Here is a 12977-nt window from a genome sequence, read left to right as displayed (position 1 = left end):
AGAGAGGGGAGAGGGTAAATAAGCGTTGGTGTCAATTTGTTGTTTTTTCGGTTGTGGAGGAGTACCAATAGCAGCAGCATATGGTACAGTAGTTGTTTATGAAGAGCAAAAGAAGAAGTCTATTGACACCATTTGGTTAAAAGATAAGCAAACATCATTTTTTCAAGTAGCTATTTGCCAATATGGGAGGGGGTGGGGGGAAAGGAGTGGGTGAGAGGAGTTCGAACCAAAAAATAAATAAAAAAAAACTGGAAACATATGGCGGGGCTCCATATTTGTAATTTATTATTGCATTACCAACTTCCGAAAATTTGATGAGAAAAACAAATGGGAGAATATGGAGTGAAAGGGCGGAGGGGAAAGGGAGAGGGGAGAAATACTCTCCATTTGCACCATATTGGTGCTAATTACAGCATTGTGTGGGAATTGAGTTCTCACGATAATTTACAAAATTCTTGGGACCATAGATAATTTATCTGAAATAATTTTTATTTATCTAGACATTTAAAAAAGTATTCACATACTTTTTTTAATATCTAGAATTTATAAATAAATTATCTAAGGCCTTTAGATAATTCACTGAAGACAAATAATTTATCTTTAAGTTCGAAAAGTAACATATCTAAATGGCTTAGATAGATGGTTTATGGTATCAACATATCCAGATAATTTATCTAAGTCGTTATATATACATACAGATAATTTATCTGAGCCATGTAAACGGTCTAGATTGCGTATATGTTATGACTAATTGTGTACATACATTATGTACGTTATCCAGACACCTCAGATAATTTATCTAAGTTATCTAAATGTTCTATATGGAATATCTATGACTGCTAAATGGCGTAGATACATTATCTAACACACCTAAATGACTTAGATAAATTATGTATGGTATCAAAATGCCCTAGATAATTTATCTAAGGTATGCATATACCTTATATACACATCCGATAATTTATCTGAATCACCTAAATTAGTAGGTAAAGTATCTATGACTTTGTAGAAAAATTATCTAATGCATCTAAATGTTTTAGAAAAACTATCTAAGCTATCCACATCATGTAGATAAATTATCTAAAGATAATTTGTCTATGTTAATTAGATGTTGTAGAAAAATTATCTAAAGTACCTAAATGTTGTAGATGAATTATCTAAAATATCAAAATGTTGTAGATAAATTATCTAAGGTATCTAAATGTTTCAGAAAAATTATATAAGCTGTCTACATCATATAGATAAATTATCTAGAGCTAAAGATGTCATAGATAATTCCTCTAAGTTATCTAAATAGTGTAGAAAAATTATCTAATGCATCTAAATGTTGTAGATAAATTATCTCAAATATCTAAATGTTGCAGATAAATTATCTAATGTATCTAAATATTGTAGATGAATTATCTAAGGGTAAAAATATCATAGATAATTTATCATAGGTATCTAAATGCTCTAGATAAATTATCTAAATGTTGTATATAAATTTCTGAAACATCCAAATGTTGCGGAAAAATTATCTAAAGTATCTTAATGCACTAGTAAAATTATCTGAGGTATCTAAATTTTTTTAGAAAAATTATCTAAGCTATCTACATCATGTAGATAAATTATCTAAAGGTAAAAATATCATAGATAATTTATCTAAGTTATCTAAATAGTTTAGAAAAATTATCTAAAGTATCTAAATGTTGTAGATAAATTATCTAAATCATCCAAATGTTGCAAATAAATTATCTAAACTATATTAATGAACTATAAAACATATCCAAGGTATCTATAAGATGTAGAAAAATTATCTGAAGGTAAAAAATATCCTAGATACTTTATCTAATATATCGAAATGCTGCAGATAAATTATCTAAAGTATCTAAATGAACTAAAAAAACTTATCTAAGGTATCTATAAGATATAGACAAATTATCTAAAGTTTATAGATAATTTATCTAATGTATCAAAATGCTGCAGATAAAATATTTAAAGCATCCAAATGTTGCAGATAAATTATCTGAAGTATATAAACCATCTAAAAAAATTATCTAACGACTCTAAAAGACTTAGATAATTTATCTAAGTTATCTAAATGAAGAAAATTTGTAATTTCAATGATTTTTTGTAGATTTTCAAAACAATTATCCTCATTATATTGTTTGATAATGTTAAATCACCCAATATATGTATGTAAAAAATGTTTCTATATGCTGGTGGCAAGATAACCCAAAAAACATTTACTGATAATAGCGTAGTGCAGGCTGTGTAATTATTATCAGCAAACATACACAGCTGTGTGGCTGGATGGATGCACACCCCCTTTTGTGTATATACACAAAAAGGGGTTCCCTCCTCTCCACCGTTTTTTTTTTTTTGGGTTTGAAATGAAATCAAATCTCTTGTGTACCACCACCATATATGTAAGGTGGTTGCTGATAACATTATCGCTCGTATTTCAATAGCAAATATGGTAGAAGTTGTAAATGGATGTGGTGGGATTTTTATCAGGAAAAATTTCTCTTTTTGTTTTCTTTAAAAAATACCGCCGTCAACTGGTTATGTTGGTTTTGCGGGTGTCCTGATTAGAAATTAATGAGAATTTCTGAACTGGAATACATTGTTTTGGGTAAATATTTGAATAGTAGGTATTTAAATAGGGAAAAAATTATTTGTTGACTTCGAAGCAAACCAGCAGCCAGCAGGTTGGTCGGGTTAACGGTATTGATATTGACAGTTCCAAAAAAAATTGTTTAATAAACTAATATTTAAAAATAAATATCATCTAATGGGATTTTTAGAGCGTGTGTATCGATCGAACAAAGGTCTTCTTTTTGGGGTGTTTTGGTGTTTTTGGGGACAGATAATTATGGTGGATTTTTGGGGTACTTATTTTGCTCCGATTTTTTTTTGCGAAGAATTTTGGTTTCGAATTTCTTATCATCTTCCTCCCATGACCTTCCACGACCCCCAATTTCCATATGGGTTGGATTTACATCAATTGAAAATAATCCGAAAATTAAATTATCTATTTTATCTCTTAATTATCTCTTGGTTACGGGGGGTCCATTTCAACCTTTCAAAGTCAAATTTATTGCCCCAACCCATCCATAATTGACAACGACGAAGATGTCAATTGTAATTCCATTTATTAAGTAGTTAGCCTCCATTGATCCTACTAAGACCACCAGCATCAGCCTGCTTCTTATTTATTTTTACTTCGAAGATGCTTGAGGCCGGACAGAGGAAAAAAATATTGCAGTTTCTTATCATCTTTATTGTTGTTGTTGTTGTTGTTGTTGTTTCAACAACAATGAACTTGATTGCCTTCAATGAATATGAGGAGGCTGACAAGCAAGCAGCCGGAACCCGTCATGCTTGAGGCATTCACGTCTTCTACAAAGACAAAAGACAACAACAATAATATTTTGTTGTTGTTTTTTGCATATTGCACTTGATGCGAATAAAAAAACAATAACAACACCATACATCAATGGACAGAATAGCTAGGGTCTGGAAAAAAAAGCAATAGCCGAAACAACAGCCAGCCACGTTTCATGGTCATGAATGGCAGGCAGACTTCACGTTTCTCTTGACTGGAGGGTCCATAACAGATCCAGTAATGAATACTCGGTTTCAAGATTCTTTGTTGTTGTTGCTGTTGGATTATGACGATGATTGGTTGGTTGTCCACTTTGTGCGGAGACAATTGACAGATATATAATTTTCGTAGATATGTGTGTGTGTGTGGTCGGAGATTTTTATTATTTTAAGCACCCACACACAAATTGCTGCGAGGCGAAGCGAAATTTATAATTTGACCATATTGAGTTCAAAAAACCCACTACATAAAATAAAAATTCTGAAAGGCCACATGAAATGCAGCACAGATAAATTATCTAAAGTAATTGAATTAAGAAAAAATCGTCCAACAATTGGAGGATGTGGATAATTTTTGGCCATATGGAGTTCAATAAACCCCACAACAATGACAATTTTCACAAAAAAAAAAATATTTTGAATGGAAAGGAAAAAATTTGGAACGTAGATAATTTATCTAAAATGTATTGGATTAAAAATCCAACAAAAATATGCAGAAAATCATTTTACAACATAGATAATTCAACCACACTAACTAAATAATGCAATATTAAAGAAAACATATTTTTCATTAACAAAATGAACGTAGATAAATTATCTAAATTCAGTAGATAAAATCGCTAGCCTTTCTAAGGCACGGAAACCCCATTCAAAGCATCTTAGATAATTTATCTATGCACTTTAAACAACATAGATAATTTATCTGTGCACTTTAAACAACATAGATAATTAATCTATGCATTTTAAACCACATAGATAACAACTTTAGATAATTTAAACAACATAGATAATTTATTTATGCACTTTAAACCACATAGATAATTTATCTGTGCACTTTAAAACACAGATAATTTATCTGTGCACTTTAAACTACATAGGTAAATTATCTATGCACTTTATACTACATAGATAATTCATCTATGCACTTTAAACAACATAGATAATTTATCTGCGCACTTAAAACAACATAGATAATTAATCTGTGCACTTTATATCACATAGATAATTTATCTATGCAATTTAAACAACGTAGATAATTTATCTATGAACTTTAAATCACATAGATAATTATTCTATGCACTTTATTCCTCATAGATAATTTATCTATGCACATTAAACCACATAGATAATTTGTCTATGCACATTAAACCACATAGATAATTAATCTATGCTCTTTAAATAACGAAGATAATTTTTCTATCCATTTTTAACAACAAAGGTAATTTATCTATGAACTTTAAACTACAAAGATAATTTATCTATGCACTTTAAACCACATAGATTATTTATCTGTGAACTTTAAACCACATAGATAATTTATCTATGCACTTTAACCGACATAGATAATTTATCTATGCACTTTAAACAACATAGATAATTTATATATGCTATTTATACAGCATAAATAATTTATCTATACTACTTGAAGATCATAGATAAAGTATCTATACTATTTAGAAGGCTTAGATAATGTATATACTTTATTTAAACTATATAAATAACTTATCTATGGACTTTCAACTACATAGATAATTTATCTATGTTCTTTAGATAACAAAAATAATTCATCTACACTACATGAACAGCATAGATAATGTATCTACGTTATTTAGAGGGTATAGATAATATTTAATAACTTGGAAAAAAGTATAGATAATTTCATACATCTTAGATAATGTATCTATATGACCTAAATAAATTATTTACGGAGTATAAACCACATAGATAAATTATCTACGTCAGAAAAATTCAACTGAATATTCTATTCTAAACTAAATAAGATATCTATGTAATTTAAATAACATAGATAAATTATCTACGTCACAAAGACTGACTCAATATTACATTTTAAAATTTAATACCCTGTTCGGAAGCATGTAAAGTCCGTCAAGTTTCAAATTTCAACACCCACACCCCCAAAAAAACAACTGCTAATGACGTTGAAGCCATAATAACTAAATAACAACAACAACCAAAACCATAACAATAACAACAAAATGACAATGGTCACGTAGGTGAACAGCAACATTCCTATGGAAGTATTAAATTTATCTATCTGGGTGGGGGTGGTGGGAAACGCCTCAGTGACTATTTATAGTGCAGGAATTTTATAACACGTTTGTTCACGTTTCATGTTACTATTAATACAATAACAAAAAGAATAATAAAATAAAAGTTATTTGCTGTAAATTTTTTTCTTTTAATTTCATCATTTTACAAAATAAAAAAAAATAGTTTGACATGCCTCGGCATGGCATGAGAAATGCGCCGCATCTCCTTTATCTTTTGTCAATTCTTTGTTTAGATTTTATTTATTATTTCGCCTAGGTTTGTCATCGAAAAATATTTTTATTTGTCGACGACAACACACAGCCAGCCCCACAAACCTATAATAGGGGCGAAGCAAATAGTTTGTCTCTGTCTCGGCAAATATCGTTGCATTTTATTGCCGCCGACATTAGACGACGACGACGCTTTGTTTGACGCAATGCATTTTTTGCAATTCGTAATTAAGTCTTTCTGATTTTATTTTATTGCATTTCATTATTACAACGAACGAATGACAGACAAAATGACTGACAGAAAGACAGATAGACAATAGAGTATTTTTGTGCGAAATAATCGGTACAGTTTGGTTGTCACCATTGTTCAGCATGCAAGAAAACACACACACTCTCTTCCTCCCACACTCTCTCTACCTCTCTCTCTCTTCACTCACCCTTTGCATATTTGTTGCTTTAGTTCCGTTGAGGGAGGGGGTTTTGCGTTTCCTTTACGAAAGCAATTGATATTTTTTCTTTTATTGTTGTTGTTGTTGTAAATGCGCAAAAGTATCTACACGGGCCGTATTTACATATTCAAAACCAAATTACCCACTCTTTTGCGATTCTGATGATATTCCGATGATGAATGTGTCTGTTACACATAGTCCCCATGTATAGTGATTTTTTGTTTGTGGGACAGACCGAACAAGAATAATATTTACATGTATTTATTTATCTATCATCCTCATAAATATTTTGTAATTGGTATAATTTTATTTAATTATTTGTTGAAAATAAATGCAGGCTGATCGACGAAAATGGGTCAAAAGATAAAATGACAGACAGATAATTTATCTAGATAATGGTAAATCGATAATATGGAATTTATTTATAGAAAAAAAATAAAAAAACATTTTTGTTATTAAGATAATGTATCTACGTTATCTAGATAACATATAAAACTTACCTAGATACCATATAAAACTTAGCTACGCTATCTAGATAACATTGAAAATAATATCGACATCATTAATAAAGCAGAGATAATGTATTTAAGTTCTTTAGATAACATAGATAATTTATCTACACCATTTTAAATAACAAACACGTATCTATGTCATTAAGAGAGCATAGATAATGTATCTGCACCACTTAAATAACATAGATAATGTATCTACAACATTTATATAACATAGATAATGTATCTACAACATTTAGATAACATAAATAATTTATCTACAACATTTAGATAACATAAATAATGTATCTACAACATTTAGATAACATAGACAATGTATTTTTATTATTTAGATAACATAGATAACGCATCTACAACATATACATAACATAGGTAATGTATCTGTATTATTTGGATAACATAGATAATGTATCTACACCATTTGCATAATATAGATTATGTATTTATGTCTAGATAACCTATCTATGTCATTAAGAGAGCGTAGATAATATATCTACACCACTTAAATGGCATAGATAATGTATCTACAACATTTAGATAACATAAATAATTTATCTACAACATTTAGATAACATAAATAATGTATCTACAACATTTAGATAAGATAGATAATGTATTTTTATTATTTAGATAACATAGATAACGCATCTACACCATATAGATAACATAGATATTGTATCTGTATTATTTGGATAACATAAATAATGTATCTACTACATTTAGATAAGGTAAATAATGTATCTACACCATTTAGATAACATAGATAATGTATCTTCGTCAAGTAGAGAGCACAGATAATGTGTCTACATTGTTTCTACAACATAGATAACAACATAGATAATGTATATACACCATTTAGATGAAATAGATAATGTATATATTTCTAGATAACCTACAAAAATACTAAATTTGGATTCTCAGATAATGTATCTTTGATGTACATCCAATTTTTATATATCATTACAATCAATTTATTATTATTGTTGTCATTGTTAATCAAAGCCCTCGTTCATTTGTTTTTCCTCCCCCAAGCGCTGACGTGTTTCAACAGGAAAACGTGTCAACTGAAATTGACAATTAATTTGTTTGTATTTGCAATACATGGCATTATTGTTGATGTGGTCGTTGTTGTTATTTTTGTTGTTTTGTCTTTGTCGGCTGTCTTCTCTGTTTTTAGGCGCAATTCCAGCTTTTCTTCTACGTTGTGTGTATTTTTGTCTACGTGATTTTTCGGTTGCATCTTATGTGTGCCGCGTCATTGTATTATTCTTTGTTGTTGTTGTTATTATTATTATTTTTCCTTTTGATTTATCTTGTTATTGTTGGTTTTTGTTGTTGTTTTTCCATATTATTTTCTCAAGTGTTAATAAACTTTAAATTTCATTGCTCCCCTTCTCCATTACAACGGTGGTTCTCACCTGTACTTTGGGTGTGATGAGAGAGAGAGTGGGAATTATTGATACTGTCAGAGACAGAGACCCAGTGAGTGAGGCCTGTTGATATATCAACAGTTACTACTGTTAGAGACATTGTGTGTGTGACAGAGAGGGAGAATACGAGGGAGGCATGCATTTGTTTGCATTGCACTGGAAATGACGTCTTTGTTTTGATTTCTTTTGTTTTTGTTGTGCAAATCTAGGCAAGAATAAAATAAGATGCTGTTGTGCTGCTGTTGCTGCTGCATTTTAAATGATTTCTTATTGTTTTGCAATTATAAATTGTCATTTAGCAGATATCTAATTACTTTTGATTGAATTACGAAAAAAACTACAATAACAAAAAACAACAACAACGTTATAAATAGAATTTCTTCCAGTTGATTGGGTTTGCTTGTTATTAAAAAAAAAACAAACGATTTTTTGCCTCTTAATCTCTAGAATTTGGAATTTAAATTGCGAAATGACAATGACAGCTGTGCCCAAAAGCTCTTTTGTTTGTTTGCTTTTTGCAAGAATTGTCGGGAAAAAAATTAAGTTCACAACCTTTAAAATCAATAATCCATGACACATATGAAAATGTACTGTGAGATGCTGATACCTGAATGGTTGTCAGTCAGGATGGAGAGTTGTTAGTCATCAGGTGATAACTGTCATTTGCTAATCGATAAACATTTTAGCAAATTGCTTTTATAGGGAGGCAATTAGCGGAGTTTTTTTTTTTTTTTTTTGATTTGAAGTTGAAATGGAAAATTTTCCACAAAAAAACCATACGGAGAATGTGGATAATCGGAAGTTAGGGCATTTGGTGAATGTGGATAATAAATTATATTATAAAATATTTAGTGCCTTCGGATATTACGGAAATTGGTTTTGGGGCAATTTTTATAATGAGGATAATGAAATTATTCCATTTGGATAATGCGGATAAAGCATCTAGGGCTTTCGTATAGGGCAGGTACATAATGAATTTGAGATTTTCTATATTGTGGATAAATAATTTTCAAAATTGGATAATCGATTTTGGCATTCGTATAATGCATTTCTTGGTATCAGTGGAAAGTGGATAATGTATTTACAGCTTTTAAATAAGGGATATGGCGATTTATATAATGCGAATAAAGATATTATAGCATTTGGATAACGTTGGATAATATATTATGTTAATCGGATAATGCGGATAAAGCATCTATGGCTTTCGAATAATGCATTTTGGACATTTTTTTTAACGATTTTCGGATTTGGAGAATATTTCTTAGCATTCGGATAAGGCGGATATGCAATTTAATCGTTTCGGATAACGCGGATAATGCATTTATAGCCTTGGAATAAAGCGGATAATGAATTTTCAACACTCGAATAAGTCGGATAATTCATTTTTAGCTCTCGAATAACGGCGATAAATCACGTAGAGCTCTTGGATAAAGCCGATAATGGATTTATAATACTCGGATAAAGCAAATACAGCATCTGCAGGTCTCTAGCAACAATGGTAATGCATTTACAGATTTCGGATGATTCGGATAATGCATTTGTAGTTCTCGAATAACAAAGATAAATCATGTAGAGCTCTTGGATAAAGCGGATAATGGATTTATGGTACTCGGATAAATCGAATAAAGCTTTTGCAGTACACGGATAACGCAGATAATGCTGTCTATAGCCTGATAGAATATTGAAATATAGCATTTTAGAATATTGAAAGGTTTTTTGAAATAAATTTTTTGCGAACATTTTTCCAAGTGTTAATATAGCCCGTCTCATAACATAAAGAGGTTCCGCTCAATTTTCGGAATTTTTGAAATTTTTCATTTTTTCAAAAAAAAATAAATAAATAAAATCGAATAAATATCTGTGTGTGTGGTCGTGTTTTTCCTCCATCACACACACGAAGATGCTGATGATAATGGTACGTGCTGTGCTGTCATAGCGGGGTCATGGCCGGCCGGCCGGTAATAGAAAAAGGTTGCACTTTGACGCCTGTGTGTCAATTGGCTATTGTTTTTCGTTGTCTACAAGAACAAACATGACACCACACACACACATCATCATCATCAACATCCGGTCAAGAGTTAACTGTCAAATAGAAAACAACACAATAACAACAACAACAACAAATTATGACATTGTAAATTATCAGTCAAAATAGACAGAAGAAAAATCAAACAACAACCCACATTAATGTTTATACTATTTGACGTCTTCGAGGAGAAGTGTCAAACGAAAGAAGGTTTACAACCTCCAAGGCGATGTGTCTGTCTGGTTATTTAAATGTTTATATTAGTCTATACAAGGCAATAAACAAAAAAGATCCGCCGACCGATCCCAACAGGTAGTTGGGATTTTTTTTTCAATTCAAAATCCAAATAAACAAACAAAAAAAATATTCTTGAGAAAATCCCCGCAGGAAGCCGACGCAGCCGCAAGCCAACAAACAAGTGTGTGGGTGTATTTATTTTGCGGGTATTTATTTTGCGGAAGGATCAGGATTTACATTTCTATGGCATCGCTGTGTGTGACTAACTGTAAATCAAGGTCTTGGTGTCTATTTGTGAATAGGGAAAATTTCCATTAGCCATAGATACCGTTTTTTGGAAAATCCATTTACTCAGCATGAGAGAGGACACACAATGAAACAAGTGTCCTGCAGGTTCAGCAGGTAAATAAACACCCTGCTATTTCTATGTGATTAAAATGAAGAACTGCAAATCAGTTTTTTTGAAATTTTGAAAACAAGTGCAAATAAGGACCTTCGCTTTTTTCTATGCGATTAAAGCGGAACTGTGCGTTTTTGGAAAATATCAAAAAACGGGACTACCTCTTTTGAGAAGAGATAGCGTTCCCAAAACTCCCACTTATTTCATTATTATCTCTTTATTTTCTTTTTCGTTCTTTGTTTTTATTTTTTTAAATCGGTGTTTTCTTATCCCTCGTCTAGCGAACTTTTGTTATTTACTTTTTTTCCAATAATTACTTTCACAGTTTATTCGACACGTGATTGTGTTTTTTTTTTTTCAATTTTGCTTAGCTAAATAAATTTTTCCCCCTTGGGTGAGTAACGACGTGACTGTCTGTGCATCACAGCCAGTCAGGCAAGGCAGGCAGGCAGGCAGATAATTGTCAATCTATTAAAAATAAATGGCGCGGCGTTTTTTATTATCATCACCACAGTCTACGGGTTGCATGAAAACAGCAAAAACCAGTAAGGAAAGTAGTATAGTCGGACGGGGCCGACTATATGATACCCTTCACCACTATGGGTATATTAAACAGGACTATTAGCATGTACTTGAATGAAATAAAACATGTGATATTTATCTAAATGTGAATCTACGTAGATCTATCCATAAAGTATGTAAATCGACTTCAAACAAATATAAATAGGTCATCCGTTGGGCTATGTCTGTACTTCTAGAAAACGAAACTACATAATTCTATGCTCAATTTTGTACGTTGTGCAAAATTTGATGTCAAACTGACTAACATGAGGAGTTTGAGGCCCAATTTACTTGATATCGGGCCAAATATTAAGCGATTTCAAACAAACTTGTCACAGGATACGTTATACTAATTTCAGAACGTTTTGTTCCTATTGGTTCCTTGGTGCGTCAAGTACTTAAAATCAATCTTTAATAAAAGGGAGCTATATCTAAATGTGGACCGATTTTCACAATTAAGTACGTTATGCCAAATTTCGTGCAAATCGAAAGATATATAGGGACTTTGGTGTACCATTTACATGAAATCGGACGAAACTATATATGGGAGCTATATCTAAATCTGGACCGATTTTCACGAAACTTTGCAGACATCATTCTAGACCTAAATGATTAGGTTGTACCAAATTTCGTGGAAATCGAATGATATATAGGGACTTTGGGGCACCATTTACATGAAATCGGACGAAACTATATATGGGAGCTATATCTAAATCTGGACCGATTTTCTCGAAACTTGTCAGACATCACTCTAGGCTTAATTCAGTACGTTATGCCAAATTTCGTGCAAATCAAAAGATATATAGGGACTTTGGGGCACCATTTACCTGAAATCGGACGAAACTATATATGGGAGCTATATCTAAATCTGGACCGATTTTCACGAAACTTGGCAGACATCATTATAGGCCTAAATGATTAGCCTGTACCAAATTTCGTGCAAATCGAAAGATATATAGGGACCGTTTACATTAAATCGGTTAAATATATATATGGGAGCTATATCTAAATCTGAACCGATTTTTCCCAATTTCAATAGGGTTCGTCCTTGGGCCGAATAAGTGACCTATGCCAAATTGCATCCAATTCGGATCATAAATGCGACCTGTACTTTGTTTACAATTTAACATGGACAGACAGACGGACAGACGGACAGACGGACGGACGGACGGACGGACATGCATAAATCGACTTAGAAAGTGATTCTATGCATATTCTCAAAAGGAACCATGGGTCTATCTCGATTATTTTTGCCTGTTACAAACATATGCACAAAGACATAATACCCTGTACCACAGTGTGGTGAAGGGTATAAAAAAAAACAGAATGCAATTTCCAAACGGATGGAAATTGTAATTGCTTTGCTATTAGTAAATACAAACGTACAGTGGGAACAAAATACTACGTTATCTAGATGCTCTAAATTCCTTATTCCCATGTCCTTTGTTGTTAAAGATCAATCGAATTTCAAAATAATCCTGCATGGTTTTGCATT

At 31.5% G+C, this 12977-nt stretch overlaps 1 protein-coding gene across 1 annotated transcript in view; it reads right to left on the bottom strand.

The window, feature by feature from the left end:
- Positions 1-12977, bottom strand: part of LOC133334331 (BCL2/adenovirus E1B 19 kDa protein-interacting protein 3-like) — a 31681-nt gene that overhangs the window by 15068 nt on the left and 3636 nt on the right. The window lies entirely within an intron of this gene.

The sequence above is a fragment of the Musca vetustissima genome, unplaced genomic scaffold (genome assembly GCF_032173495.1).
Source record: "Musca vetustissima isolate MV318-11 ecotype Yass unplaced genomic scaffold, APGP_CSIRO_Mvet_v1 utg14080, whole genome shotgun sequence".
NCBI lineage: Eukaryota > Metazoa > Arthropoda > Insecta > Diptera > Muscidae > Musca > Musca vetustissima.
Note: the sequence above shows the minus strand (reverse complement) of the source record. Positions and strands in the feature narration are given on the sequence as shown.